Source organism: Ochotona princeps, chromosome X, assembly GCF_030435755.1.
Source record: "Ochotona princeps isolate mOchPri1 chromosome X, mOchPri1.hap1, whole genome shotgun sequence".
NCBI lineage: Eukaryota > Metazoa > Chordata > Mammalia > Lagomorpha > Ochotonidae > Ochotona > Ochotona princeps.
Genome location: NC_080865.1, coordinates 58528049 through 58555304, shown reverse-complemented (window position 1 = coordinate 58555304; position 27256 = coordinate 58528049). Strand labels below are relative to the sequence as shown.

Below are 27256 nucleotides of genomic sequence, written 5' to 3'. Positions count from 1 at the left end.
TTCTGAAAATGTGCTAAACAGTTCTATGAAGATCTAATCCCACGGGCTTCTATGATCTATATTAAATTGCAAACATGATAAATCAGAGTACTAAATGCTAACTTTGATCCAAATGCTTCTCTTGTTATTAGAAAAATGTATACTCATTCAACAACTAATTGAATCGGAAAACAGATTTATTTGTGCAACATCTCATTGAAATTGATATTGCATAACTGAGTAATTTGCACTGAGGAGATTTCACAGAATTGTGTTTCATTTTTCGGGAACTCATACTAAAATTAGATCTTAAGTCCCAACTTTACAAATCTCACTTTCTTCAGAAATATGTATTATTCATAAAGACTGTGCCAATCTTAGTTTTTACTTAAGCCTTGTTTAATGATCTTGACAAGTCTGTGTATGTGAGAAGAAACTCAGGAAATACATCCACTGGGAGTTTTTCATAATTTGGAGGTTATTGATAGTAAAAGTATAATTTTCTCCCTTTCAGTAAATATTCTAGAGTGAGGCCTTTAATGATTAGATTGAACTCTATGGAACTGCTAATATTAAAAAATTTTAATCAGAAAAATACCAGTTTCATATAATCCAATTTCATTTTTTCTGCAAAAGCATTTAGTCATACTTTCATTAATACTCAACTGTCTATATAAATCACTATATCTGCAATCAAGATTTATTCAAAATATCTGGGAAATATACAAACTAGGTATAAGAAAATCTGTTTCATGTAAGTGGACATTAATGAACACATGGGGATTATAAAAACATATAAACTTGATGAGTAGTGAACAGAGTGTATAGATAAGCAGAAAAGTTAGTTATTTGGGAATTGTTAAAGGCACAGCATACAGGTTAGAAAGTGTGGCAATGAAAAGCTAAAAGGAAAGGGATGTCAGAAATATACTTTGGTCAGCAGCATCAGTTGATCAAAACTATGTGCAATTTATGTTATTAGCATAGATAACTAACTATACAGAAAAACAACAAAAGTAATACCAATCAGTTAGGACAGAATTATTATCTAATATCTGCCTGAAGAAAACAGAATGGCTTTGGAAGACTTCTGCTGAGGCAGAGAAAAAACTCCAATAGCAACGGATAGACGAATTATCTGGCCTTTTCTAACATGTGCATGCAAGGATCACAGGCATACGGTCTATGATCAACTCGTTTCCAGAGTGAAGAATTGTTTTCCAAAATAAATGATTGCTATTCAAAGTTATATATCATGTTAATAGCTATATAATTTTAGATGTCTAATTCATAATCATTCTCATTGTAAAGCACGTAGTGTCCCATGTATTTATTTTGTAAAATTATCTGCATTAGTCCAAACAAGAGTGACTTGCTCTATTGAAAAGAAAGTTTACCCTGTAAATTCACGTTTGACTGTTTCCATCCACTTGAATACAAATAAACAAGGATAAATCCATCATATCCATAGAAATGTTTTCCAATCGATGTGTGTTGAACAAATTCACATTATTCATGTACAATATGCAGCCCACCTTACATTTTCTTGATAAAGAAAAATGAAGCGGCCTTCTGTCTTACTCAAAAGCCTTTATTTCTTGTTGCATCTCTAAAAGTCTACCTATTTTCTTTCCTTATTTAATATTTGAATGTCAAAAGTACTAAGAGATGGAGAGACAAAGAGAGAGATCTTTCATCTGCTGGTTCATTTCTCAAACGGCTGCTACAGCAAGAATTGGGCCAATATGAAGCTGATTTCACAAGGGCATGGAACCAAGAATTTAGGCCATGCTCCACAGCTTTTCAAGGCCATCAACAGGGCCAGGTCACAAATTGCCACACACGGAATGCCAATGCCACAGGTGGAAGATTAGCCCACTATGCCACTGCACTGACCCATACATGTTTTATTTTGTTTATATCGTTCTGAGCTAAGTAAGTAATTTCCCTACCTATTAAAATTATTTTATTTAAGAACCAGATAGGATAGTGGATTTACTGTTTGAAAGTATATTTTTACTAAAATAGCTTGGGTTTCAACTAAAGATTTCTAAAATTAAGACATCATGTGACTTAAATCAAGTGAATATACTACAGAATTAATTTGTTATTAGTTGTGTCTTTTAAAAATAAACGATAGTAATAAAAAGGGTCTTAGTTTTCAAATGAAAGCAATTGCTGCAGATGTAATTTTGCAGTAGATGAAAAAATGGGTACAGCAAGTTACAAATAGAGAATATGTCTTTAAAATTTACCTATTTGAAAGATGGAGTGATTGAGAGTAAGCAAAAGACAGAAAGAGATATTCCAACCACTGGTTCATTTCCAAAATGGCACAATGGCCGGGACTGGGTGAGGCCAAAGGCAGGGGCCAGCAACCCCATCTGGGTCCTCCACATGGGTGCTATAATTACAAGTCCCATCTTCTACTGCTTTCCTAGCTACGTTATCAGGAAGCTGGATCACAAGTGGCGCACCCAGGAATGGAGCCTGTGCTCCCATGTGAGATGCCGGTGAACACGGCAGAGGCTTACCTTGCTGCAACACAACAATGGTGTCAAGACTATTTTTAATTTCAATACCGTACTCTGTGTCATGTTATTTTGGTTGGAAGTGCTAGTCGCAAGTATCTATTCATTTATGTTTTCACTTTGGCCAGCACTGAATACATACCAAAACCTTATATTTCTGGGCTTCCATCCTTTATGGCACATCTCCGGGACAAGCAACAGCAAGCAATGTTGTCAAATTTTGAGGACGGAACTAACAGCGGTCTTCATAAGCCCAGCCACATATTCTTAACTTTAAATTCCTGTTTCACTTAACAAAAACAAATTCTTACAGAAAGGATAGTAAGAGTGATTTTCAAGTTGCTTATTGGCAAAGACATACATGTATAGAACAGAAATAGAATACAAAGTGATCTGGAGTAAAATATTTAATCTAAAATCTCGCTTTGTGAGAAAGATGAAAATTCGATGGAAGGATAAAAATCATAGAAAAGGATGAAAACTTGAAGAGTATGAAAGACCCAAGTTAGATATCAGATCAATTTCTTATACCACATGAATTTGGTAATTCTCTCTGATGTTTTAAGTTTCCTCATCTGGAATGTTGTGGGGTTTATTACTAGAGGTCAAAAGTGCTCCTAGTATGAAGGGACATAATATTTTTGAAATTGTTTATACAACTAAAAATATCATTTGTCTTTCCTTGATTAATACATATAATAATTGCAAATCTTTATCTAAGATCATATGTCTATTACCATTATTATTATTATATTATCATTTACCTGAGAAAGATTATCAATTCACAAATATTAATATTTAATATATGAATAATATATATAACTTTAAAAATTCACTGAGGGCCTGGCACGATAGCTTAATGGTTAAGGTCCTCGCCTTGAATGGCCCAGAATCCCATAGGGGTGCCAGTTCTAATTCCGGCAGCTCCACTTCCCATCCAGCTCCCTGCTTGTGGCCTGGGAAAGCAGTTGAAGATAGCCCAAAGCCTTGGGACCCTGCACCTGCGTGGGAGACCCGGAAAGAAGTTCTTGGCTCCTGGCTCCTGGCTTCGGATCGGCACAGCATCGGCTGTTGCGGGCTCTTGGGGAGTGAACCATGGGACAGATCTTCCTCTCTGTCTTTCCTCCTCTCTGTATATCTGAATTTCCAATAAAAATAAATAAATCCTTAAAAAAATTCATTGGAAAATATTCAGAAAATATACAACTTAGGTACAATCAATACTGGCTTTGTAATAAGGTATGTATAATATCTATTTTAAAAAAATTATAAATATACAACAGTGTTTGGGATTTATGATAAAAATCTGTGGATATAAAAGTATAACATTTAAAGTCTCTTACCTTTCAGTGCCTCTAAGTAATAAAATTTTTATGTTTTCCTTTATTTGCATATTCTCTAGGAAAATGGTCTTTGTTTTTAATCTGTAGAAGGAAGCTGAATGGAAAATGGGGTAGCAGTGATTTCAACCAACACTCGGCCTGATCTAACGTGTGGATTTCTCAAGCAGCAGCTTATTCCGCTGCCTCACAGGACTCAATTTCTGCTGCAAAACTCTAAACACTGTGTCAGGCTCATTTAAATCATTTATCACACTGTAGTAAAACATTCTAAGTGTTTGCTGCCATAGCAAGGGGTCTCTTATGAGCCGTTTCACACTTTCTGAGTTTTGCATGATGCTTCAATAGAAACAGGGTATTTACTTCACAGAACATGTGCTTGCAATGTATTATAGCCTGCAGGATAACAAGACAGTTCAGTTGTGGAGACAGTACCTTTCATGGTTATATAAGACAATGGTCCTCTTTGTTTACCAAGTTCTGGATATAGTTGAAACATCTCAGCAACTTTCTGGAATACTTTGTTTTTTCTAAATTTTAAATACATAGTATAAAAAATACAGACATTTGACCTAGCAACTGAGTTATTATTTGGGGTGGGCCAAGTCTCACACTGTGTCTGAGTTTAATTCTCGGCTTTGCTCTTGATTCCAGCATCCTGCTAAAATACACCCTGGCAAGAATGGCAGTGATGGCGCAGCTAGCTGGAGCCCTGCCATCCACTTGGAAGATCTGGGTTGCCTCTCAGCTCCTGGCATCAGCCTCACCCAGCTCTGGCCATTCCAGACACTTGGGAAATGAAATAGCAGAAGGAAGCTCACTCTGTCTCTCTGCTTCTTAAGAAAAAAAAAAAAGATAACATGTGAAATTAAAAACAAGGTAATTAAAACCTCTGAATATTGTAGTTTATGTATTAATTTGTTATATATGATAAAAAATTACAGTAAATTGGGGCTGAAATCCTTTTAAAAACTGCTTTGAATAAGAGCATTCTATAATTTATTATATCATTTCAGAAACTGTGTATATTACGTATGATAAAGGAAGTAATAATTCACATTGGATGGAGTAAAATGAATCCACATAAGAACGGAGTTCTTGCTATCTGAGGTAAATATATTCTAAAAGAAATGAAACAACATAAATCCTACAAAAATTTCTTCCCCTGTGAATAAGAAACAACGTGGTATAGAATACCAAGAGGAGAAATATTTTGACGGGTTTTTTTTTAAAGATTTATTTGTTTATTTGAAAGCCAGTGATATAAAAGGAGACAGACAGAGACATATTCCTTCTGCTGGCTCATTCCCAACTGTGTTGTGAACCAAGAGTTTCATCTGGGTCTCCATGAGGGTGCAGGAACCTGAGTCTCTGGACCATCTTGTGTTGTTTTTCTCAGGAAGCTGGATAGAAAGGGGAGCAGCTGGGATACGAACCTGCACCAATGTGGCTTTACATGCCAACATGTTGGACTCAAAATACACTGTTTAAACATAACTAAATGTAAATTTATATCTGTTTAGGTCTAATTTGAAGACCATTATGTGTTGTGAATTTTAAAAATGTTTGTGGGGCCTGGTGTGGTAGCTTAGTGGATAAATCCTTGCCTTGCAATCACCAGGATCCCATGTGAACGCTGGTTCATGTCGCAGCTGTTCCACTTCCCATCCAGCTCCCTGCTTGTGGCCTGGGAAAGCAGTCAATGATGGCCCAAAGCCTTGGGATCCTGCACCCGTGTGGGAGACTTGAAAGAAGCTCCAGGCACCTGGCTTTAGACTGACTAAGCTCTGGTCATCGTGGACACTTGGGGAGTCAAGCAGCAGACAAAATCTTTTCTCTCTGTCTCTACTTCTCTCTGTTAATCTGCCCTTCCAAGAAAAACAAATTTTTAAAAATTAATTTAAAAATGTATGCATATGTATGCTTGCATTTTGGAAAAGTGATTCTAGACATTTTATCTTTTCAATGTTTCAAAATATAATAAGAAACAAAACCATGGGCTTCCCCTATTAGAATGACAGTCTACTTGGGTAAAACACTATCATGTTAAGTTTCCTGTTTACCCTTAGTAAATAGACCCATTAGTATTCATCTGTGTTTTACATATGTATTACATTGGTATCATTACTAGGTAAAAAGGTTATTAATTTTAAAAAATCAATCCAAGAGAAGATATTTTCATTATCTTTTTTTTTGAGTAGTAGAAAGATTAACGGAGAGCACCCCCACCAGCTATTTCATTCCCCAAATGCCCAAGACACTCCGGGGTGGGGCACACAGAAGCTGGGAACTTGAAACCCAGGCCTGATCTGTCACATGGGGGTGGTAAGAACACAATTGCTTGAGCCAACATCTCACTTCTCTAGGGCTGTCTTGGCAGGCAGCTGCAGTCAGGAGCCAGAGCCAGGGAGCCAACCCAAGCACTCTGATGTGAGACTTAGACATCCTAGCAGTGAGGTCATACGTCCGTTCATTGATAGCTTAACTTTTAATTGATCTTTAGGCAATATTCTTCACTCCCAAACCCTAAGGAAATGATGAAAGAAGGGAGTGCTAGTGTTACATGACTTCAGTAGCAATATAAACAGAATTATTTGAGCAATAAAGCTAATGCCAAAAAATAAAAATAAAACATCTAACTTACAAGAAAATCAATTAAAATGACTGATGAATTCAACTAGATCAACTATGCAGACAGATTTTAAATAAGCTAGATTCTTCCTTCCTGGTTCAAGATAATGCTACCTCTTCAGTCATTTATCCCTCCAGTATTTATCTCAATGCTACATGGTAAGAGTTCTGAACAGAGATTAGAATTCAAAGCTCTTATTTTAACTTGAGATTGTCCAAAAAAAATCCAAGAAAAATGAAAACTGCCTTACATCTCTATATCAAACCTGACAAATCTTTCACACAAATGAAATAAAAAAATGTAAATCACCTTTGACGAAGAAGATCACAAGGTACCTATAATTATAAGCTGCTTAAATTTGTTATATTATCTACAGCAAACAGAATTATCAAAGGGAAAAGCCTAGGTTTTAAAATAGACCCTTAGTTTGTATGTCCACATTTTTCAAACTATAACTGAACTATTAATAACAGATGATTTTTATCAAACTTTTTTCCACAATTAAACTGTCTAATAGGAAAATGAAGCAAACTTTAATATTAAGTGAACTGATGTGAATATTTTTTGTAAGAGGAATGGTATTCTACAGTCCTACTACAGGTAACATAGCTGAAAATAGATATAAATGAATCAGATGTCTGAAATTTTTACGTCTTCATGTGCAAAAACAATATTAATTTGCTTAATGCTATTTTAAATACATGGGTAAATCTATGTTTCTTCTCCTGCTTAAATACTTGGATTTCAAAATAAGAAAAAAAAAGGATACGTATTTGATTCCTGATATCAATGTCCCAATTTCCCTATTTATCAAATGTATGAAATTAGAATACTTCCTACCTCACAGGGGCACAGATGAAAACATGCAACATATTAAAAATGAAAGAAGAGTGAAAGCTTTTGCCTAATTTAGACCAACTACAATATATCTAAATAATGATTATCAAATACACAAGAACTAATTGCTTTGATTAATTTGGTATCAACATTTTAAACACAAATTGCGTATAGGTAATTAATTATGGGTCTTTTAATTGCTATGAAATTATTAGATTTGCAAATAAGCTTATCAAGGAAACCACTTAAAGAGCAGCTAAGAAAATGCTACTGAATTTTTTGGTCATGTAGCAGTTACCAACTTTTATTTATCTTTAGTTGTCTTATGAAAGAAGTATATGCTTCTGGGACTGGTGCAATGGCTCAATGTCTAAATCCTCACCTTGCAAGTGTTGGGATCCCATGTGGGCGCCGGTTCTAGTCCTGGTAGACCCACTTCCCATCCAGCTCCCTGCTTGTGGCCTGGGAAAGCAGGAGAGGTTGGCCCATTTGTGACCCTGCACCTGCGTGGGAAGCCCAGAAGAAGCTCCAGGATCCTGGTTTTGTGAGGCCCAACTCCAGCCATTACAGTCATTTGGGGAGCAAATCAGTGGATGGAAGATTTTTTGCTCTGTCTCTTCTTCTCTCTGCAATCTGTCTTTCCAATAAAAATAAATAAATATTTTAAAAATGAAATACTTATGCACTGATTCTCTTTATGAGATAGCTAGAATTTCATAACTCATAGTAAATAAAAAACAATCATGCTATTAATTTTTTAAAACCACTGTATCTAGAAATTGTCTCTGGAAAATAAAATAAAGACGTTAAACTGATTTCTTAGAAGAATTTAAGAATTCCCTCTACAGAGAAGGAATATATGACTCTGGTCTCAGAGAAAGGAAAAACCATCGTGGTTCAACAACTCTGCCACGTAAAATAATATCTTCAAAATGGAATTCTCCTAATTCTCAGAAAAGAACATATTATCTCAGCTGTTTAAAATAAATTTTCCTTCAGATATAACTACGGTAAAATATTTTAGAGTTTGTTGGCTTTTAGACTCTTCCTACATTTAAGCAAAGTGTTAATGTATATTTTGAAAACAGCATGACCTTTGAAAGTCTGTTTGTTGAGCAAGTTTGCAACTCTATTCCATTAATCTATTAAAAGTCTAATGTGTTAGACATTTTTAGCAGGAAAGCAAACACCTTTAAAACAAACAAAGGAAACATAATTTTCTGTAAATAACCTATGTATAAGTTCCACAAATCGTCGTGTAAATAGACTCAGAAAGCCTACTAAAACTTAACAGTAATGTATTTGGGGTTCCTAAGTCAGAGAGACATGCTATGAAAATTAAGATGACTATACAAACATCCATATAGTATTTCTTCTAACAAGCTTCTTGGATTCAAGACATGTCTATGTTGCCATAGAACAGAATAATAGCATAAAATTTCAGTAAATTTCAAATAGCAGCATAAAGACTCACATAAGAAATGTAGTGAACAGGCATGGTCATAAATGTCATAAAAATGTAACACTGTCTTATAAAATTTAGATTGATTACACAAAATTGTTAATTGGCAATTCAAGTGTTTGGTATATTCATAGTTACCATTTTGCTTTTAATATATTGTTTGGTTTTACTACTAAAATATTAACTTTGGAACATTTCAGGCTATCTGATCAAAAGATATTCATGTTTAAAATTATATAAGCTTAGGCCAGTAGCTAAATCCATGCCTTGGATGTATCAGGATCCTACGTGGGTGCCAGTTCGTGTCCTGGCAGCTTCACTTCCCGTCCAGGTCCCTGCTTGTGGCCTGGGAAAGTAACAGAGGACGACTCAAAGCTTTGGGACCCTACACCCTTGTGTGAGACCCAAAAGAAGTTCCTGGCTCCTGGCTTCAGATTAGCTAAACTCTGGCCATTGTAACCACTTGAGGAGTGAACAAGCAGATGGAAGATCTTTCTGTCTGTTTCTCTGTATTCTGTCTTTTCTATAAAAATCACTAAATCTTTAACAGAATCAATTATATAAGATCTTTTACTATTAAAAAAGTGACAAAAATATGTGACAGTATGAGATAATGAATGACAACACTAACAACGAATGCTTAAATTCTATTCCAGTCAGTTTGTAACATTTGTGACCTTGGGCAATTCATGTTAAAATAAATAGAATGCACATTGACTTTTGGCAAAGCTTTAGAAAGCTCCTTGAGCTACCTGCATCCCTTTTTGTAGTGCCTGAGTTTGAGTCCTAGTTGCAGCTCCGTGGTACTTTTCAGAAAGGTAGCAGGTGATGGTTCAAGTACCTGGGTCTGTGCCACACATGTGGGAGATCTGCATGGAATTCCTGGTTCCTGACTTGGTCTGGCCCAACTCCAGTGTTTGGGTGCATTTGAGGAGTTACTCAGCAGACGGATTTTCTCTCTGTCTCAATCACTTTCTCTCTTTTTCTGCCTTACTGCCTTTCCAATAAATAAAGAGCATTTGAAATGTTTAAGAAAAGCAATAGACCATTCTAGAAAGCAATATACCTTAAGTAGATATATCTTATCGTACTTCCCACTGAAAAATATTTACATTACTTTAGAAAAAGCACAAGTTATGCACAAAGGTGAGAGAGAGGGAGAGAGAGAGAGACTCGAATCTTCTCACCTGAATAAAGAATCAAACCAGAGATTTCAGAATAATACAGAATGGCTAAGAACATGCATTTTACTAAAATGGTGCCTTTGTTTTTCCTTTTGGAATCACTAACAATAAGAACAGAAAGGTCTATCAGCAAACAAGTAATTTTTCTCACCAAAATATTGCTATTTCTGGGTTATTTCAACATAAGGGTAATTTAATCAAGTCTGTGTGTCTCATCACAATTTGCATCTTTTTCTGCAGAAAACTGTTAGTCCTAACCTGGATTCCATGTATACTTCTCTTGCCTCCTTTCTCAAAAATTCCAAATCACTCCCAAGATAAGTTATCTATAACCAGTAGCCCAGGGTACATGATACGGTGTAAAGCTCACGGAATCTGATGTTAATCCTGGCTAACTTGGTGACCTTAGCCACTCCAGACTAACCTAATTCTCCATTTGAAAAAAAAAAAAAAAAAAGAAAAAGAAAGAAATGGAAATTTAAAGAGGAAAAGAGGAAGAAGCTAAAAGTCTCCATATCTTCTAATTTGTAGGGTTATTTGAACTCTTTAAAAAAAAAAAAAAAGATTAGCAAGCTGAAGCCAACCAACCCCTTCAATTCGGTCATCACGTATGGATGCTGGTTGGCGTCCCAGCTACTTCACTTCACATCAAGCTCAATACTAATGCTGCTGGGGACGCAGCGGAGAGTGACGCAGGTGTTTGGGCCCAGTCACCCACGGCTAAGATCCTGATGATGCTCCAGCTCCTGGATAAGACCTGGCTCAGCCCTGGGACTTGTGTGCAGACACTTGTAAAGTGAGCCCCAGGACTGAAGGATTCTCCTTCTCTCTCTCTCTCTGTAACATAAATAATTTTTTTTAAAAAAGGCTTATAAAACTCTCAAATATCAAGTTCTCCTAGAGCTGCAGTTTAAGGAAGTCTTACAATAAGCATAGTGTTTGTCTTTTATATTCAGTAGCACTTTGGTAGAATATATGTCATCATTTATATTTTTAAGTCGACTAATTATCTCATGAGATTCATTAAAGAAGCTAAACAGGGTTTGCTTCTCCAACAACAAAAGATATTTTTGTAATGCCTTCTAATAATCTAGTTCTTCCAAGGGAAAACAAAGTGTGATTTCCCAATAGGCAAACTATTCACTCCATGTGATTAACTACCAATATAAAAATCTGTTTTACAGAAATGCTCTAATATAATTCAAGTACGATGAGAATCATGAAATCTAGTGAAGTTTTGGGTTACAAGCATTATCTGGATGAACCCACAGCAATACACTTTAATTTATTATTTAGCAATTTATATTGAAAAGCCAACCTATACCTGCAATGGATTTTCTTTTTTTTTCTCTCTCTCTCTCTCTCTCTCTCTCTGAAACAAGCTCCCTCTCAACCTATCTTCTCAAATACTTTTGTCTTCACAGAGAAGAAAATTCTTAGAAGTTTGCCTCTGGTTTTTCAGACTATTTTAAATTAGAATCAAGTCTATTGTTCTTGTCATCCTGGCACTCCTATCTTGTTCAATTTGATTATATCCTTATTTTTTGGTCCACCATAACTGCTGTATCATTGTATATTTATGTTATCACACGCTCAAACTGCTAAGGCTGGCGCTATTCTAATTGTGCCTCACAAGACTCAATGCATGCTAACTCAAAATTTCTAACACAAATGTAAAAGTTTAAAAGATTAAATGTGGTACATTGTTATTTTTCTCTTTAACATGTATCTTCAAATCCCTTTGGACCCAATAATTACATGCTGTTATGCTTTCCATACCATAGCTAACATGTGTACTAAGAACAAGGATGTGGTGCTGCCTCTGACACTAAACCGCTAAACGTATATTTGCAATGCCTGTCTCACAGAACTGTGAGATTCAGATGTACTAAAATCTGGAGTACATGCAGCAAAAATTATTTCCAGATAATCATGTAATCCTTCACACAGTTAAAAGTGGTAGTGTTTAGGGTGGGTGCTGTGACACAGTGAATGTATCTGCTATTTGGGATGCCTGCATTCCGTGAGAGTTCCATCTTGACTCCAGACTGCTTCACTTGCAATCCAGTATTGGTTGATACATCCAGGGAGGACAGATGAATGCTCAAGTGTCCGGGTCCCTGCCACCCTCGTGAGAGACCTAGATGGGGTTCCTAGCTCCTGGCAGTTCCCTGACTGGTATGGGCATTTGGGAAATAAACCTGTGGATAAAAGATCTCTCTCTAATTTGCTCAGTCTGTGTCTCTCGCCCTCTGTGTGCCTGTGTTTCTGCTTTACAAATAGCTGTAATAATTATAATTACATTCATTATACATTAGATGGTATTATCTTTGAATTTCGTTGAATCCTGTCATTTTTTTTTAAAACTTATAGCAACATCTGATTTACATTCAACATTGTAATTCTGTCCAGTAGCAAAAGGTTTTTCTCTAATTAAAAAAATCTCGGGCATTTTGCTTAGTTGGTAAGACGATGGTTAAGGGGCGGGCATCTGATACCAGCTGGGATGTCCTCATCCCATCCTGGCATACCAGGGTTCTGGTGCCCGCCATGCTGCAGATGCCAGCTTCCCGAAAGCATGTACCCCTGGAGGCAGCAGGTGATGATGGAAATGTCTAGGTCACTGTCACCCACAGGAAGGAGCTGGATTCAGTTCATGGCTCCTAGCTTTTGGCCTGGTCAATCCCATCGATTAAGGCATTTGGATAATGAAATAGCAGAAGGGAAATTCTTTCTCTACTTCCCTCACTTTCAAAAAATAAAATTAGAATTTTAAGATGTTGTCCCACACCAGAGTACTGGATTAAGTTCCCAGTTTCAGCTTCTGACTCCAGCCTCTTGTTAATACAGACTGGAACACATATGAGAAAACTGGATTTTCTTCCCAGTTCCTGATTTTGGCACAGTGATTGTGGGAATTTAGGGGTAAACCAGTATATGATACTCTGTGTATATATCTGTGACTCTCTGGGGGGGTTATCACTCAAATAAATACATAATAAAAATAGAAAAAAGTATCTCCATTAAAGTATATTCATATCCACTCTGTCTTAAAAGTTATGTAGCGGTATTGAATTACTCCAGATTGTGACACCATTTAGAAAATATTTGTAGCAGTTCTAATAATTGCTAGAACAGTACAAGAAATGTTCTCACATTTCACAGTTATGGTTCTAAGGGAGTTTTTTTAAACACTGTATTCCACTTTATAATTTTTTTAATATTTTAACATGATTGTAAATTAATTCAATTGCTTCTCATTGTCTCACAGCATGAATAGCACATGTTCACAGAACTGATATTTCTTTGGATAGAGTGGGTTTCTTTCCAAAGTCTTTGGGTAACAGAGTCAGAAGGTTTTTCTCTTTCTTTTTCATTCTTTTTTTTTTTTTTTTTTGTATTTTTGCTTCTTTGGGTTGATTTGTTTCATTTCTTTGTGTATGTTTTAGAATTTATCCCTCAAAACCAAAAAGAATATGTGGTATTTTGGCTGTTATACATGCCTCCTCAGGCACATGGAAACAGTCTATGCTTAATATTATTAAATAATGTTAAGAGTAATGAAATTCAAAGCAATTTTGGCAGACACCCAAGTTCATTTAGCACTTAGAAAAAAAACATTTTAATCCAATTGGCCCCTTAGCTCACTGGGATTCTCAAGTTGCCACCAAAATGTGCTGTTGCTATTAAAGGCACAGAGCTTAGAAAAGACTAACACAGTTTCATTGGGAAGATTGGTGGCCCTTGAATCCCAATGCCACAATTAAAACATGAATCCCAGATCTGAAGAGACAACTTTCTCATTTGTTTCCCTAACCTTGCCAGAGCAACAGTGTACCTCCTAACAGTTTCAATATTTACACTTAACTTATTTCAAAAGCTGGTTCCAATGTTGTTTTAATTAGACACCGGTTCTAGGCCAAGATGAATTGTACAGAAAGAAATTGAACTATGGAAGTTTTCCCAGATTGCTTGTAAATGAAAGGGTCACTTCATTCAGGGCACTATCTGCTGTATTCTAATATAAAAGGTTAGGTGCACTACAATTAGTTAGCATGGTGTCTGATTTACTTATTCCCATTTTGGTGGCTATGTGAAGGAAACACAAACAACACAAGTTTGATCAGTTTTTCTGTTGTTTACCTCGCAAATTTCAGACACTAATAAAAAGGTCTTCAAATGACACAAATGAAAACTTAATTGACAATTTTATTCTGAAAACTGAATGATCATCTGATATGTTCATTTTCAGTATTTTATGATCGAATATAATATGGTCAAAAATTCCATTTTATGCTGAAACTACTCACAGCATTTGGATCTGGTTGGAAATGTAAATGCATATATATTATATACATGTATAAATATAGCATATGAAATTATTGAGACTGTATGGCCAGTGGTATGAATTTTCACAATGGTATAAATGTATACAAAGCCAGTTCAACAGATTTTACTATAAAACTAACAGGCAACTCATATTCTGAACTGCAACTGTGATTAGTCACACCTCCTTTCATAATCAATTTTAATATCCAAAGGCAAATAGTTGGATTACTATTTTATTTTAAAAATTTAATCCTTTGCAAGATACTGAAATTGAATCACTTAAAACAAATCTGTTGGGCTGGGCGCAAAAGCCTGGTGGCTAAAGTCTTTTTTCATATCCACCAAGATCCCAAATGGATGCTGGTTCCTGTCCCGGCTGCTGTTCCACTCCCCATCCAGCTTCCTGCCTGTGGCCTGGGAAAGCAGTCGAGGACAGCCCTAAGCCTTGGAACCCTGCACCGGCATGGGAGACCCGGAAGACTCTCCTGGCTCCTGGCTACTTCAGCTCAGCTCTAGCCATTGCAGCCACCTGGGGAGTGAATCAATGGACTGAAGATCTTTCTCTTTGTCTCTCCTTCTCTGTGTATATCTGCCTTTCTATAAAAACAAATAAGTCTGTTAAAAAAAATCTGTTACCGATGGTCCATTTCCCCTTTGTCATGTTTATTTGGCGAAGTATAAATCTGCCTCCTTCTTCTAAGTGTAATGTAACAGACAGCAACAGCTCCGCGCCCAAGGAACTTCTCAGAAATGCAAAATTGCTGGCCTCACCTACAATCTACTGAATTAGAATCTTGGTTTTAACAAGTTTTCCAGAAGGTTTATCTGCACATTAAAGTTTGAGAAGCACAGGAATAGAATACAGCTTCTTAGAAACTGGAGTTTAAAATAACAAGTCATTAATAGCGATGGTGATTGATTAAAAAATGCGTATTGGCTCTATTTCTTGGTAAAGTGCTTTACTTTTGTTGTGATGACCCAGATGTACATTTTGTGAGCACTCATCTTGCATACCTCTGCTTGTTTACTCTAGTATGCAGCTTTGGAGCATTCCGAGCCTGTGTGACACTCAATATATTCAAATTCCCTCTGCTACATAATCTGGCTTTGCATACATTCATGCTAGGAGAGGCCAGCATACTGTAACTAGTTTATTTCAGGATATTGAAACAGAGTTCCCAGACTAAGTTGTAAACAAGTAGAGCAATAAGAACTGTGAAGCCTGACTCAGGGCTAAAAGGTCAGTGTTTCACTGAGCAAGCTCTTTCCTGATCTAAAGAAAGACAAGGAAAATCCCACATGAAGACCTCAAAACCAGAGACCACGTAAAGATTTTGGGGTGTGTGTGTGTGTGTGTGTGTGTGTGTGACTTGTTCTTAAGCTTCTCTGAAACAAAAACAAACAGGAAAAGCCAATCTCATATTTGGGAGGATTTTTTGAATCCAGTGAACTAGCAAACAACCAACAAATAGCACTGAAGGTATTCGAAATGTATTATTTTACAGGTGTGAGAGAGAAACCACTCTGTGCATTTTCAAAAAGGTTGCAAATTTCACACCAAGCTGAAAACCAGGCCCTATCACCTAACACTCTCTCAGGTCTCTTTATTTGCCATTTGGTTTTCTCTCCCCCTTCTCTTACTCAGGAAGTAAAAGAAACCAGTCTAAGGTCGTTCCTGAAAGAAAGGAATCCTTTGATTTGGCATATTTTCCTTGATTACTATTGCCTGTCCCATATCCTTAACACAAGCGCATCCTGACTTAGGCATTGGCTCACGTAACAGATCAAATTTTAGAAAATTTACTCCGCATTTTCCCCCAAATTATATTTAAACTTTTAGGGAAATGTCCATTTAAGTATTTAGGGTAACTACACATTTATAAAAATGAAGCAATTCTTCTAGCAATGTGTGATCTTAGCCATTTCAGTAAATCCACAGTCCCAGTGACTGTTTAAGATTAAAATATTTATATTATTTGATGATGTGACACTTTCATCTATTCACTCCACCTCCAAGTCAAGAAAACCTTTTGTAATTGGTATAACACCATATGCACAATGCAGGTGCATTTAATTATGTTGATTCGAAACAAAGTGTGGAAAACAGTACTCTTCCTAGCTGAGTGGGGAATTATCTAGATTACTAAAGCAAGAAAAAAAAAATGTAAGTCTCATGCATGTTTAACTTTCCGGTAAGATACAAACTACAACTGCATTTTATCAGCTACAATTAAAAACCCATAGATGGTGGCATTTTGGAATTCTAAACATACTAGAAAATAAGAAACAGATATTCTGTGGAGTAAATATATTACTTCTAGAACAGGACTCCGAGCCGAGCAGTCGCATGGAAGCAGAGAAAAACCAGTGCGGACCTTCCCCTGACCCGCGGACCTTCGTCTGACTCCTGGACCTCCGCCTGACCCCCGGACCTTCACCAGACCCCCGGACCTTCGCCCGACCCCCGGACCTTCGCCGTGCCCACGTTGCCGGCTCTGCTGCCCGCGACAGAAGCTCATGCCACCCTCATCTTATTTGTGGGTTGCTACAACAAAACATTTTAGACTGATAACATAAAGAATGGAATTTTAAGACTCGGAGTCCCTGCGCTGGGCGGTGGTAGCAGGCGAACACCTGGCTTTCCTGGCACAAAGAGCTCTCGTGACTGACCTTGTGGCCGGCTGGAGACTCGCCAGCCTTTGGGGCTGTGGGCTCCGGTGGTCCAGACTCCAGCGATTCATTTCCGGTGCCGGCTGGACATCCGCCGGTGGCCTCCGCATGGACGTTGTGACTGCCAGGTTGGAGCCTGGGTCTGTGTGGGGGGTTGGGAGGGCAAGTGTGGTCCGGGACCTGACAGTTTGAGCTTGGTGATTGGGAACAGCTGCACGTGGAGGGAGTCGGGGACTCGGGGGGTCGCCTTGTGTGGAGAGGCGCAGGGTGGAGTTGACGGAACGGCACACGGGCCCCTGCGGATCTGGTCTGGGAGTGGAGGGGAGCACTGGCTCTGTTCCCTGTGGGGTCGGTGTGGTACATGGAGCTGAAAGCTAGCAGCTGCGGTTCCCCACCTGGAGCCATATCGGGTGGCAGGATAGCAGGTGTGAACCCTGAGTGGAGATCCAGAGTGGGTGTGTTGTTGGTTGATTGCGCAGAGCTGAGCCCACGGCAATAGTCTTGCAGCCTGGGGGTTCTGTGTAGTCCCTGGAGCTGACTGCCACAGCCCCCTGATCTTTCTGGCCACCAAGTTTGCCCAGGACGACCTCAGGAGGTACTTAGACGTGTTGGCTAGCAGGGGGTAATAAGCTCAGTCCTGCCTATAAAATCAGTGCCACGCAAAGCAATTATTTAGGACAGTTGTGTTTCCTAAACCCAGGGTACTGATTGAGTATTAAAGTTAATTTATACACCTGAGGTAACAGACCAGAGAGATGTCGTCAACCAGATTGACAATTTCAAAAGGAAAAAGACAAGAAAAAAACACTATGAATGTTACTAAAGTCTCTCCAACAAAGGAGCAAAAGCTTCGCCCATTCTCAGAGTTAACTGAGGAAGACATTGAGAAAATGGAGGACAAAGAACTCAGAAAACTCATTGCAAAGCTCCTGGTCAACAATGAGAAGTACAAACAAGAGTTCAAAGAAGAAATAGCAGTAATGCATCAAATTAAGGCTGATATATCAGAAATGAAGAACACAGTAGAGCAAATTAAAACTACAGTGGAGAGTCTCAAAAACAGAATGAATGAGGCAGAAGAAAGAATTTCAGAATTAGAAGATATTTCCTGCCATCACGAAGAAACAAACAAAAAGTTGGAAGCAGAGCTAGGTCAAGCTAAAAATAATATCCAAAAATTAAAAGATATGATTAAAAGGTCTAACATAAGAGTTATGGGTGTTCCAGAAGGTGCAGAAAGAGAAGCTGGAATATTTCTGATTTCGTTCCACTTCCACAATCAATGAAACCTGTACCATACTTCTGGGACTGTAATCTGTACATAGTGATATTTGATACCTATTGCCAAATTTAATTTAGTATCACTACATGTTATTTTACCAAGAACATAATCTTCCGAGGCAGGCACTCCTAAAGTTCTTTAAGGCCATGCTTCACAACCCAGTCAATTTCCCACATCTAAAAAATTGCTAAATATTGGATAAGCCATACTGAGCTACTGATGGTTAATGAATGAAAGCAGTCAAATTAGAAATATTTGCAAAACTATGGGACAAGAAATGAATGACTTATTGTTCACCGCATTTTGTAAAACACAGAATATTACAACTCCCTTACTTTACTTTCAAGAAAACTATAATCTGGGGAGGTATTGTTTGAGGTCACCCCGCATATACTAATCAAACGGGAATCATAAAGTATCTTATATTCAAATAATTTAACTACACCCTCTATTCTCACTTACTTTACCTAAAACATCAGGAAAAGAGAGTTTATAATCCTGAAAACAACTAGCAATGATTTACATATTACAAGCGTAAGGTGCTTTTGGTTAACATGACACAAACCTATAGGCAACTGATTATGAAAAACCTGGTGTTTCAAAGATGACATGACAGAAGCACTACTAAAGAATCCTGATAAACATTTCCTAAAATAAATCATATATAAAAACAGATACATCCTAAAAAATGAAAACAGAATATTGTACTAAATATTTTCCACATTAAGTAAACTCAAATTTAATGGAGTGTCATTATTACGACTTATAACTTGAATTGTTTCTACAAATAGAATAAGTGTATGTGAATCTGTGTAAGTATTTCACTTGTCCCACCATCTTACTGCGTTCTTTTTATGGGATTAGTGTACAAAGACACTAAATCGGAGGAGAATATATTACACTAGCTAGTAAATTGGAAAACAAATGTCTGAATAAATTCCCCTCTAAGAAATTAATTTTTTAGCACAGCCATTTTTTTTTGCCCTTAACATCCACAACTGATAAAAAATATGCAAAGAAATTAGAGGCAAGATCTGGGGTGGAAAAATGCTTTCTTAGGGACTAACGTCCCTCAATCCTACTGAGGCGTATCTCTAATTGGAAAAACCTTATAGGATTTCACCTGTCTGACCTTCAGTGTTCCCATTGGTAAACAGGGGTCACCAAGCCTTCTAGTCACTGTTTTGAAATGAGACCACGATAATACAAATTTTTCTTAATGACATAAATAGGTAGATTATCATTCACACTGAAAGTGCTAGGTAACAAAATGAATCAAAGGGATGGGAGACAAAAACATTTTACCTTCATTTACTATGAAAACAGTAACTGAGCTATAAAATCAGTTCAAATCTCAATTTATATTCTAATCACTTGAAGGCTTCTAAAAAGAAATGAATTTTCTTGTTTAATTAAAATCCATCAGCAAATTAGTTTTATTAGCATCATGCTAAAAGATACATTAGATTAATAAAAGTTTTATTGAACACAGAAAATACCTCTCCCAGCACTTTTTCTCTTTCCCTTTCTTGTTTACCCAGATGTACAAATATAACACAAACAAATTATGTGGACAAAAATCATTCTTTCTAATTTAAGCTGGAAATGACAAGCAGCGCCATCATCCTTCTCAGTTTCAAAATTTCTTATACTGATTCAGCACTTAAGGCATTAGACACAATTAAAGGGACAGTTTAAATCCCTGAACGGTTGAGGACTTTGTAAGAGTGCTAAAAGTAACAGAAGTATTTATGATTTCTGGCAAGCCAATTTAATTCAATACCATAATTGAAAAATACTCTTTTTTTCCATTTTTTTTTCTTTTTGATAATCAGAATAGTCTTTTCACAGTTGTAACTGGAATCCCAAGACACTTTTCACCCTAAAATAGCTGTTTTTTTTTTAATGTGATAAACCTGTACACAGCATAAACCTTGAAAGATCATGGCATATAGGTCATTTTGATGTGACCATATTTTAGAGATGGTGCCTTCATGCTCAACTTCTACCAAAAAAAAACATCATTTTCAAATGTGATTAGATGAATTTGAGCATTGCAAGCCATTTTGGATATCAAGGCATCTTCCCTAGGTATCTTCACTCTGGATACTGAATAAGCAATGAAGTCTTCAGATAATAGAACTCTGCTCAGACAATGATATGCAATTTGGAATGTTATAATATAAAGTCAATCCAATTAAATGTACTTATATATTTTATTTTTCCCAAAGGTAAAATTTACATATGCCTTTGATGAAAGGACATATCATCCATTTTTTACAACACGCTCTCTTTTCCCTTCCTCAAATCCCAACAACGGTGAGTCAACTTCACTGAATGTGGAGAAAAGGAAGGTTTCAGAATTGTCCCTTGTCTACACACACACACACACCAACACACAACTTTCTAAGAATGCAGTGAAAAAGAAAAAGAAAAATCAAGGTCCCATTGCCTCTAAAGACACTATAACCATGTATGTTGACAAAGGCTAACAGAGATGCTCTCTCAAAATATTTAAACTTGAGCAAACATAACAATCCTACAAAGCAAATAAAGGACAAGGATAAAAATTTAGAAAGATTCTTTTCCTTTTATTTTCTTGAAAATATCAAAAAGAATGACACAAAGGAAAAAGACACACCAGAAAGGACGGGCAGTAGAGAATCAGTGTCAGAAACGTGTGATGAAACATTCAGAAAAGTTGAAAATACTCCCCCAAAAGAAAATACTTGAATCTCTAATTGTAACCAAAGCAAAGCAGACATTTGCAGGCATGATGAAAAATGCAACACATCAGAGGAATTCCACTAAAAATCTTGTTTGAAATAAAGCAGCATAAGACACACAGCGACAGCAAGAAATCTTCTTAAGTGAAGAAAATTCAGCAAGTCTGCAAGCAAAATGTAAATAGATGCTGCTTTCTTGTGTGTTTGTCTAAAGCTCTGAGGTCACTGGAGGAGAGAAGATTATCTTGAGGCTGGTGGAGAGGAGGACGAAAAAGGTGGACAAGGATGGAAAAATGAGCAGGGAAATGAATTCAGGGAAGAAGGGTTAGGGAAAGACTGACAGGAGCAAGGACAAAGAGAAAGCAAGCTGCTTCCTAGTGCACAGCGGAGGTAAAAGTCAAGGTCAAGGAATGTTAAGCATACAGTATAAACCAAAGTGGACCAGAATGGGAAGAATGACACAGAATGCAGAAGCAATGGGGGAGAGGACGGGCTAAGGTGGAGATGAATGTATTTAACAAGTGCCTGAAAGAAGGGAGATCTTCCCAGGACAAATGGGGGCAGAAGTGGAATTGGGAAGACTGGGTGAGGAAAATGACTGTATAAAATGACCTAAGTGAAATGTGGATATTTTCTTCCCGGAAGTAGCACTCCTTTCTTCAGTCTACTGCTTTTCTTCAGGCCCTCTTCCTTCAATTGTCCTCTTAGCCAGATATCACAGTGTAGCCTCCAGTTAACTGCCTATACTCAATTCCAGCTCACCAGTTTATTCAATACAACAGTATTTCAGTTTGTGTGCCACCTACTGCCTCATTTTCTCACACTGCGTTGTTTTGATACTTGTTTGAAAACTCTTCAAAACTGGACTGTGTCTAACACACACACACACACACACACACACACACTCTTAACTCCATGGCTAGACAACCAGTTTTCCACAGCCCTCTTTACTTGCTCTAGATGAGGCCTGATTTTCCAGGTCTATTGCAATTAACAACACCTTTTTTTTTTTCCAAGACAGAGAGATGTGTTCTTTATGTGTTCATCATCAATCTCTTAGCCCAAATTAATTCCTTCTTCCATTATGCTCAATTAGAGCATTTATCACCATTGTACCCTAGTTATAGGAGTCTCCTGTCACCCGTTTCATACTCTGTTTGGTATTCCTGAAACCAAGCACATTGTCTGGCGCAGTAGGAGGACTAATTAATGTTTGTGGAGTCTTTGGTGAATAAATAAATAAAACATAGCACCACCTATAAAATACATGAAGCAAGATTACTGCAGAGAATTAGCTTTCAAATATTCATTCTCTTAATAATTTCCTTTCCCACTAATAGAAAATGTGAAGCCATACATATTCCCTCAATATGGCTCAACGGCAGTGGTTTCTATAGTCTCCTGGCCGGTGTGCCTCCCCTTGCTGCTCCTCCAAGAATCTTATAAATCCTGGCAGAAGGCTGCTGTGTACTGCTTGCACTGGGAAAGGGAGTATTTTCCTGCTACCGAAATCCCTTACCAGATTTCTTCCTGCCACCAGCAGTCTGTAAGCTCTCTATCAGGAATTTCTATCTTGCAAAAACATAAACTTTTGAATACCAAGAGAAGGAGCCATGTGAAATCTGCAATCCCTGCTGCCAGGGCTTCCAGCAGCTAAAACCCAGTACTGCCTGGGTGCCCCTCAGAATAGCATTCAGGTGATAAAAAGAGGGACGTTCCTTTCAACCTTGACTGAAAGATTGAGCTCTAAAAAGGAATGTGTTTTGCTGCTTGGTCTGAGTTGCCTCCTCATTCCGCTATTTCAAATGCACAGTAACTTTGAGTTTGCTGCCAGCGATGTATCATGTGTGGGAAGCTTTCCATCAAAGGCAGAGAGAAAAAGAAGCGGGGAGGGTACATTTATCACATCAATTCTTTGCTTTTTGCTCCCTTCCCCCCACATCTCCCACCTATCTCTAAACTACAACACAGAAGGTAAGCAGTTTGTTGAGCTCTCCCCTTGAATGGCATTTCCTTTGGAAGGAAACTCGGCTCCACCAGGCTCCAGAGGCCTCCACACGTCCTATCTATCCCCTCCCTCTTGCCCTGGGCAACCTTGGCCAACTGCACGTTGCAGAGCTAACGAAAGAATTGATCCCAATCAGGGGAAACGGATTAGCTTCAAATTCGGGAAAGCAGGTGGCTGCTCCTTAAAACAGGAAGAGCAAAGCTCAGAAGGGAAGCCACTAGCGGCCTTGTGTCTTGCAAGCACCTATTTCGGAATCTTTGCAATTTGGCGCGCTGGCCTTTTAGAAGCCACTGTGCAGCCTTATCAATAAAGAGCGTGGTGGCCTCTCCCCTACAGCAGCCGCGGCTGGAGCTAGGCTCTAGGCAACTTCCAATTTCCAGTCCCTTATAACAGTTTAATGGGACTCCCCATCCTGCGCTTTGACCTGAGGCTGCCCTGCTCCCCTCCCCCACTGCCTCAGGCCTCAGGGAGGACTACCTTGCCCTCCCCCCAACCCACAGAAAGGGAGGTTAGCTCTCCTCCAGGCTAAGGAGACCGCGGCAGGAATGTTTGCAGGTCCTCACGTCCTTCTTCCGTACTACTTGGCGCGAGAGTGGCAGTGGGGGGCAGGGCATGGGGGGCGGAGGAGAAAACGGCGGAAAATTAGCACTGGTAACTGTTACCACCGCATCTGAAAACTTGCCCTCGAAAATGCGGTAAGTAAATTCACTGTGACTAGCGAAGATGCGGACAGCAGGGAGCGGGGCGGGGAAGGTAGGAGCGCAAGGGAAGACCTCAAATCTGGATTTGACCCCGGGGTTCAACACCACGTCGAGCCAGGCCGGCCCTGCAACTGACACTTAGCTCCCCACCCCAACGCCTCCAGGTTTTTTTTTTTTTCCCTAGGACCACTGGGGATCAGGGGACCCGGAAGGAGGGGCCGCGGGCGGGTGGGAGCGCGGGAAGGGGCCCGGGGGAAGCGAGGGCGGCTGCGCGCAGGGAGCGCGCCGAGTGGGGCCGTTCCCGCTCCCAGCCCAGACCCCCCGTTCGGTCTCCCCTCAGCTCGCCGAACCTCTCTGCAGCTGACATCATTGCCACAAGGAGGGGCTGCCCGTGCCAAGGAGACCGGTTCTCGGGCCTCGCTAGCGGAGGCGCTCCTCCCCGCCTGGCAAGCGCCGCGCGCTGGCGAGGGGCGCCGAGGACTCAGCTCGCGGGAACTGCGTGCGGCAGTTCTTAATTTAGCAGAGGGAGAAAGGTATCTTTAAACCTTTGCGCGTCCATCTCTCTCTTTCTCTCTCTCTCATCTTTCGTCACCACCACCCGCACCGCGTCCGGTGCTGCCTTTGACGAACCAGACAAAGGCAAGAAAGGGGGAAACACACACTATTACTTGCTTTCCAACATCCTCCAACCCGCGCGCGCTCACACACACGCGCGCACACGGGCCAGGACAGCCCCAAGGCTGAGCTTTCCCGCCGTGACTGCGCGTGTTGGCTTCAAACAAGATTGAGAGTGGGATTCCATTTAGTTTTTTTTTTTAACCAAGTTGCTAAGGTGCCCACACCCTCCCCCCTCCCGCCTGTTTAAGTCAGGTTCTTGTCACTTTTACAGGCTAGGAGATGGGTCGCTCTCAGTCAGAAAGCGCGGCTACCCTCTTGGTGTTGCGCCCAGCCTTGGGAATTGTGCTCCGCGCGTTCCTCAGGTTGTTTCGTGGCTGCAGCGCTGGCAAACCCGCCCGCGGCCACGCCAAACACCACCGCCTCTTGCCCATCTTCTGTGTCGCTCCCCCCACACACACCCCCCACCCCGGCTTTCAAGCCATGTTCTCCCCTACACTTTTCCTATGTAAGGCAACAGCGACAAGACTAGGTCTAGATTCCCATCTCCGGATGTTTCCACAGAAGGAAGGACGCGATTGTTCTGGGGTCGGTGGCGGTTATCATTTAATTCTCATTCTTCTCTTGTCCAGCTCCCCTCCCTTCTTTCCCATCTTTGCTTTTGTGGATGTGTGCCGCAGTGGCGTAAGTTTCCCTTTGCAGCCCCGGAGCCAACATTTTGGAAGGGCACCCCTTTCCGAAAGGCAAGGGGCCCGCCCGCAGGCGCGCGCGCGCACACACGCACTCCACACGCGCACCCCAGCGCCCTGCACCCCAAGCTGCAAGGGCAGCCAAAAGCAGCGGGGCTAGGACGAATCTTTAGGCAAGCAAAGGAAATCTCGTGTGAAGCTTTGAAAGTCTTTTCTAGGGAAAGGCTGGGAAGTGGCTTCGGCAGCACTCTGCGCTAGCGAGCAGCACCCTGGCGGAGAGAGGGGGAGGCGATTCGCAGCTCAGCTTGCTCTGCGAGTCTGGTCTCCAGCCCGGGGCTGACTGTCGCTGCGCCTTGCCAAGTCTCGCAAGAAACGCACCCGTTTGGGGCCAGTGCTTTACAAAAAAGTCACCTTTTCCGAAGGCGCTGTCATGAAGAAAGCCTCTTTTCTGGAAAAGCAGCCGTTTTATGGCTACGTGCTTCTAAAAAAGAAAAAAAATCCTTTGTGGCGAGATGAACTGTTTTTTCGGGTCTCTTCGAAAACGCCATTTATTTATGGGATAAGTGGGCAGGCTTTGGCTTAGGGATTTACTAGTCATTTATTTAGAGCAAGAGGAACCTTTCAGTGCTCGGCTACACTCTTTAGAAAAAGTGTTTTTTTTTCCCCCCTAGGCTGAGCAGTTAAAAGAAGTTGCCCTTCTTAGGAATTTTATTTATTTATTTATTTATTTATTTATTTATTTATTTATTTTTAGAGACATTTCCCCAAACCTACCGTCTCCACATCCAGCAGGTGCTGGTTCAGCACAGCCCTCCTAAGTAGGGCGGGAAGGAAGGGCGGGAGGCGAGCGCCAAGCAAAACGACCCAGGGGGATGGTGCGCGCCCTGCAGCGGGCAGCGCTCTCCCGCTCTGCGCCAGAAGTCGGAGTCCCAAGGGTGCGAGCCGCGCTCCAAAGGGGTTCAAAGCCGACCACTCCTCCCCCGCCAGGGCACTCCGAGGCCCTGCCGCGCCCCGTCCGACGCTGCTTCGGGACTCAGGAGCTTCGCCCCGGCGCTCCGACCCTGACTGCTCGGGCAGGGGAACCTGCGAGCCGGAGGCGTGACATTTACCTCAGCCTCAGCCCCATGGAGAGTTGCGCTCAGCCTCCCCGAAGCTGGCAGCGTGCGTTCAAGTGAAAGACGTTTTCTTTTCTCTCTCTTTTTTTAAAGCTAATGTCAGGGAAATTCATGCGCGGACACTTTTCTGACAAAAGTGAGAGTTTTCGCAAAGTCCCCAAGCTGAACGGTGGCAGTGCCAGAAAGAAATTCTCTGTGCTCACACCCTCGGTCACCCACCCCCGCTCGCCCCGGGCTTTGCTCCCGGTCTCCTCTCCCGGGAAGGGAAGGGGGAAGGGAGGACACTAGAAGCACGTCTAAAGGCACTCAGTGGTCCTAATCCCAGACCCCAGGCACAGGCATTAGGCAGCTTCCACGCACCAAGTGCGCTACTCATGCCTTCCCCCCGCAGTCTTTCCGGCACCCGCACGGGATACTTACTCAGTTACCGAAGCCTCTAGAGTAGAATGAAGAGGGAAACGTAAAAGAGAAAAAAGGCTTCCGCCCGCTCCACGGAGACTGCGATTACTGTAGCGGGTTCTACCGCCACAGCTCGCAGTCCGCGGAGCAGCTGGAGTGGTGCAGGCTGGTTTGGTGAGGCTGTTGGGGCCGCCCGGGCTGCCTGGGCTGCCTGTGCCTTGTCGCCTGGCTCGCCGCTGCCACTGCCACTCTGTTCGCCTTGCCTTCCGCTTTGCCGCGCGGGTCGCTGCGTGTAGCTCTGGCTCACAGCTCCTCCCGCCCTGACAGTTCGCCGACTGCAAGGAGCCAGTGCCGAGCCAGCCCTTTTGAATGGCGAGGGGGAGGGACTAGAGAGGGGAGGGGGTGAAGGGGGAAGGAAGGGGGGTGAGCGAGTAGAAGGAGGGGTGGGGGAGAGAAGTGAACCAGTGCCCGGGCTGCCTGTGGGGAGGGGATGGCGCAGCACCAACTGCTGGGTACCCCCCTCTGATCCCCACTCTTTGCGCCCCACATCCCCCACTGCTCCGGGGGCGTCTCCCCTCCCCGCTGACAGAGAACCAGGGGAGGAGGGCGGGGGCGAGACGGAGGTAAGCTCGGGAAGTTACTGCTCGCCACCCTGAGAAGGCGGCAGAAGGCGTGCAGGCGGCACGCTCCCTTGCGGGACCCGCTGCTGGAGAGAACGCGCTGCTTTGGGTCGGCCCGCTTTCTTGTGCAATAAAGA

The 27256-nt window shown here is 40.7% G+C and overlaps 1 protein-coding gene across 2 annotated transcripts in view; it reads right to left on the bottom strand.

The window, feature by feature from the left end:
* The window catches only part of PCDH11X (protocadherin 11 X-linked), a 722012-nt gene extending 695210 nt beyond the window's left edge, over positions 1-26802 (bottom strand). For both annotated transcript variants that reach the window (XM_004596311.4, XM_004596313.4), the window contains exon 1: positions 26521-26802. The gene's annotated coding sequence lies outside the window, so the exon portion shown is untranslated. The remainder of the gene's footprint in view (positions 1-26520) is intronic.
* Between the last annotated feature and the right edge of the window lie 454 nt (positions 26803-27256).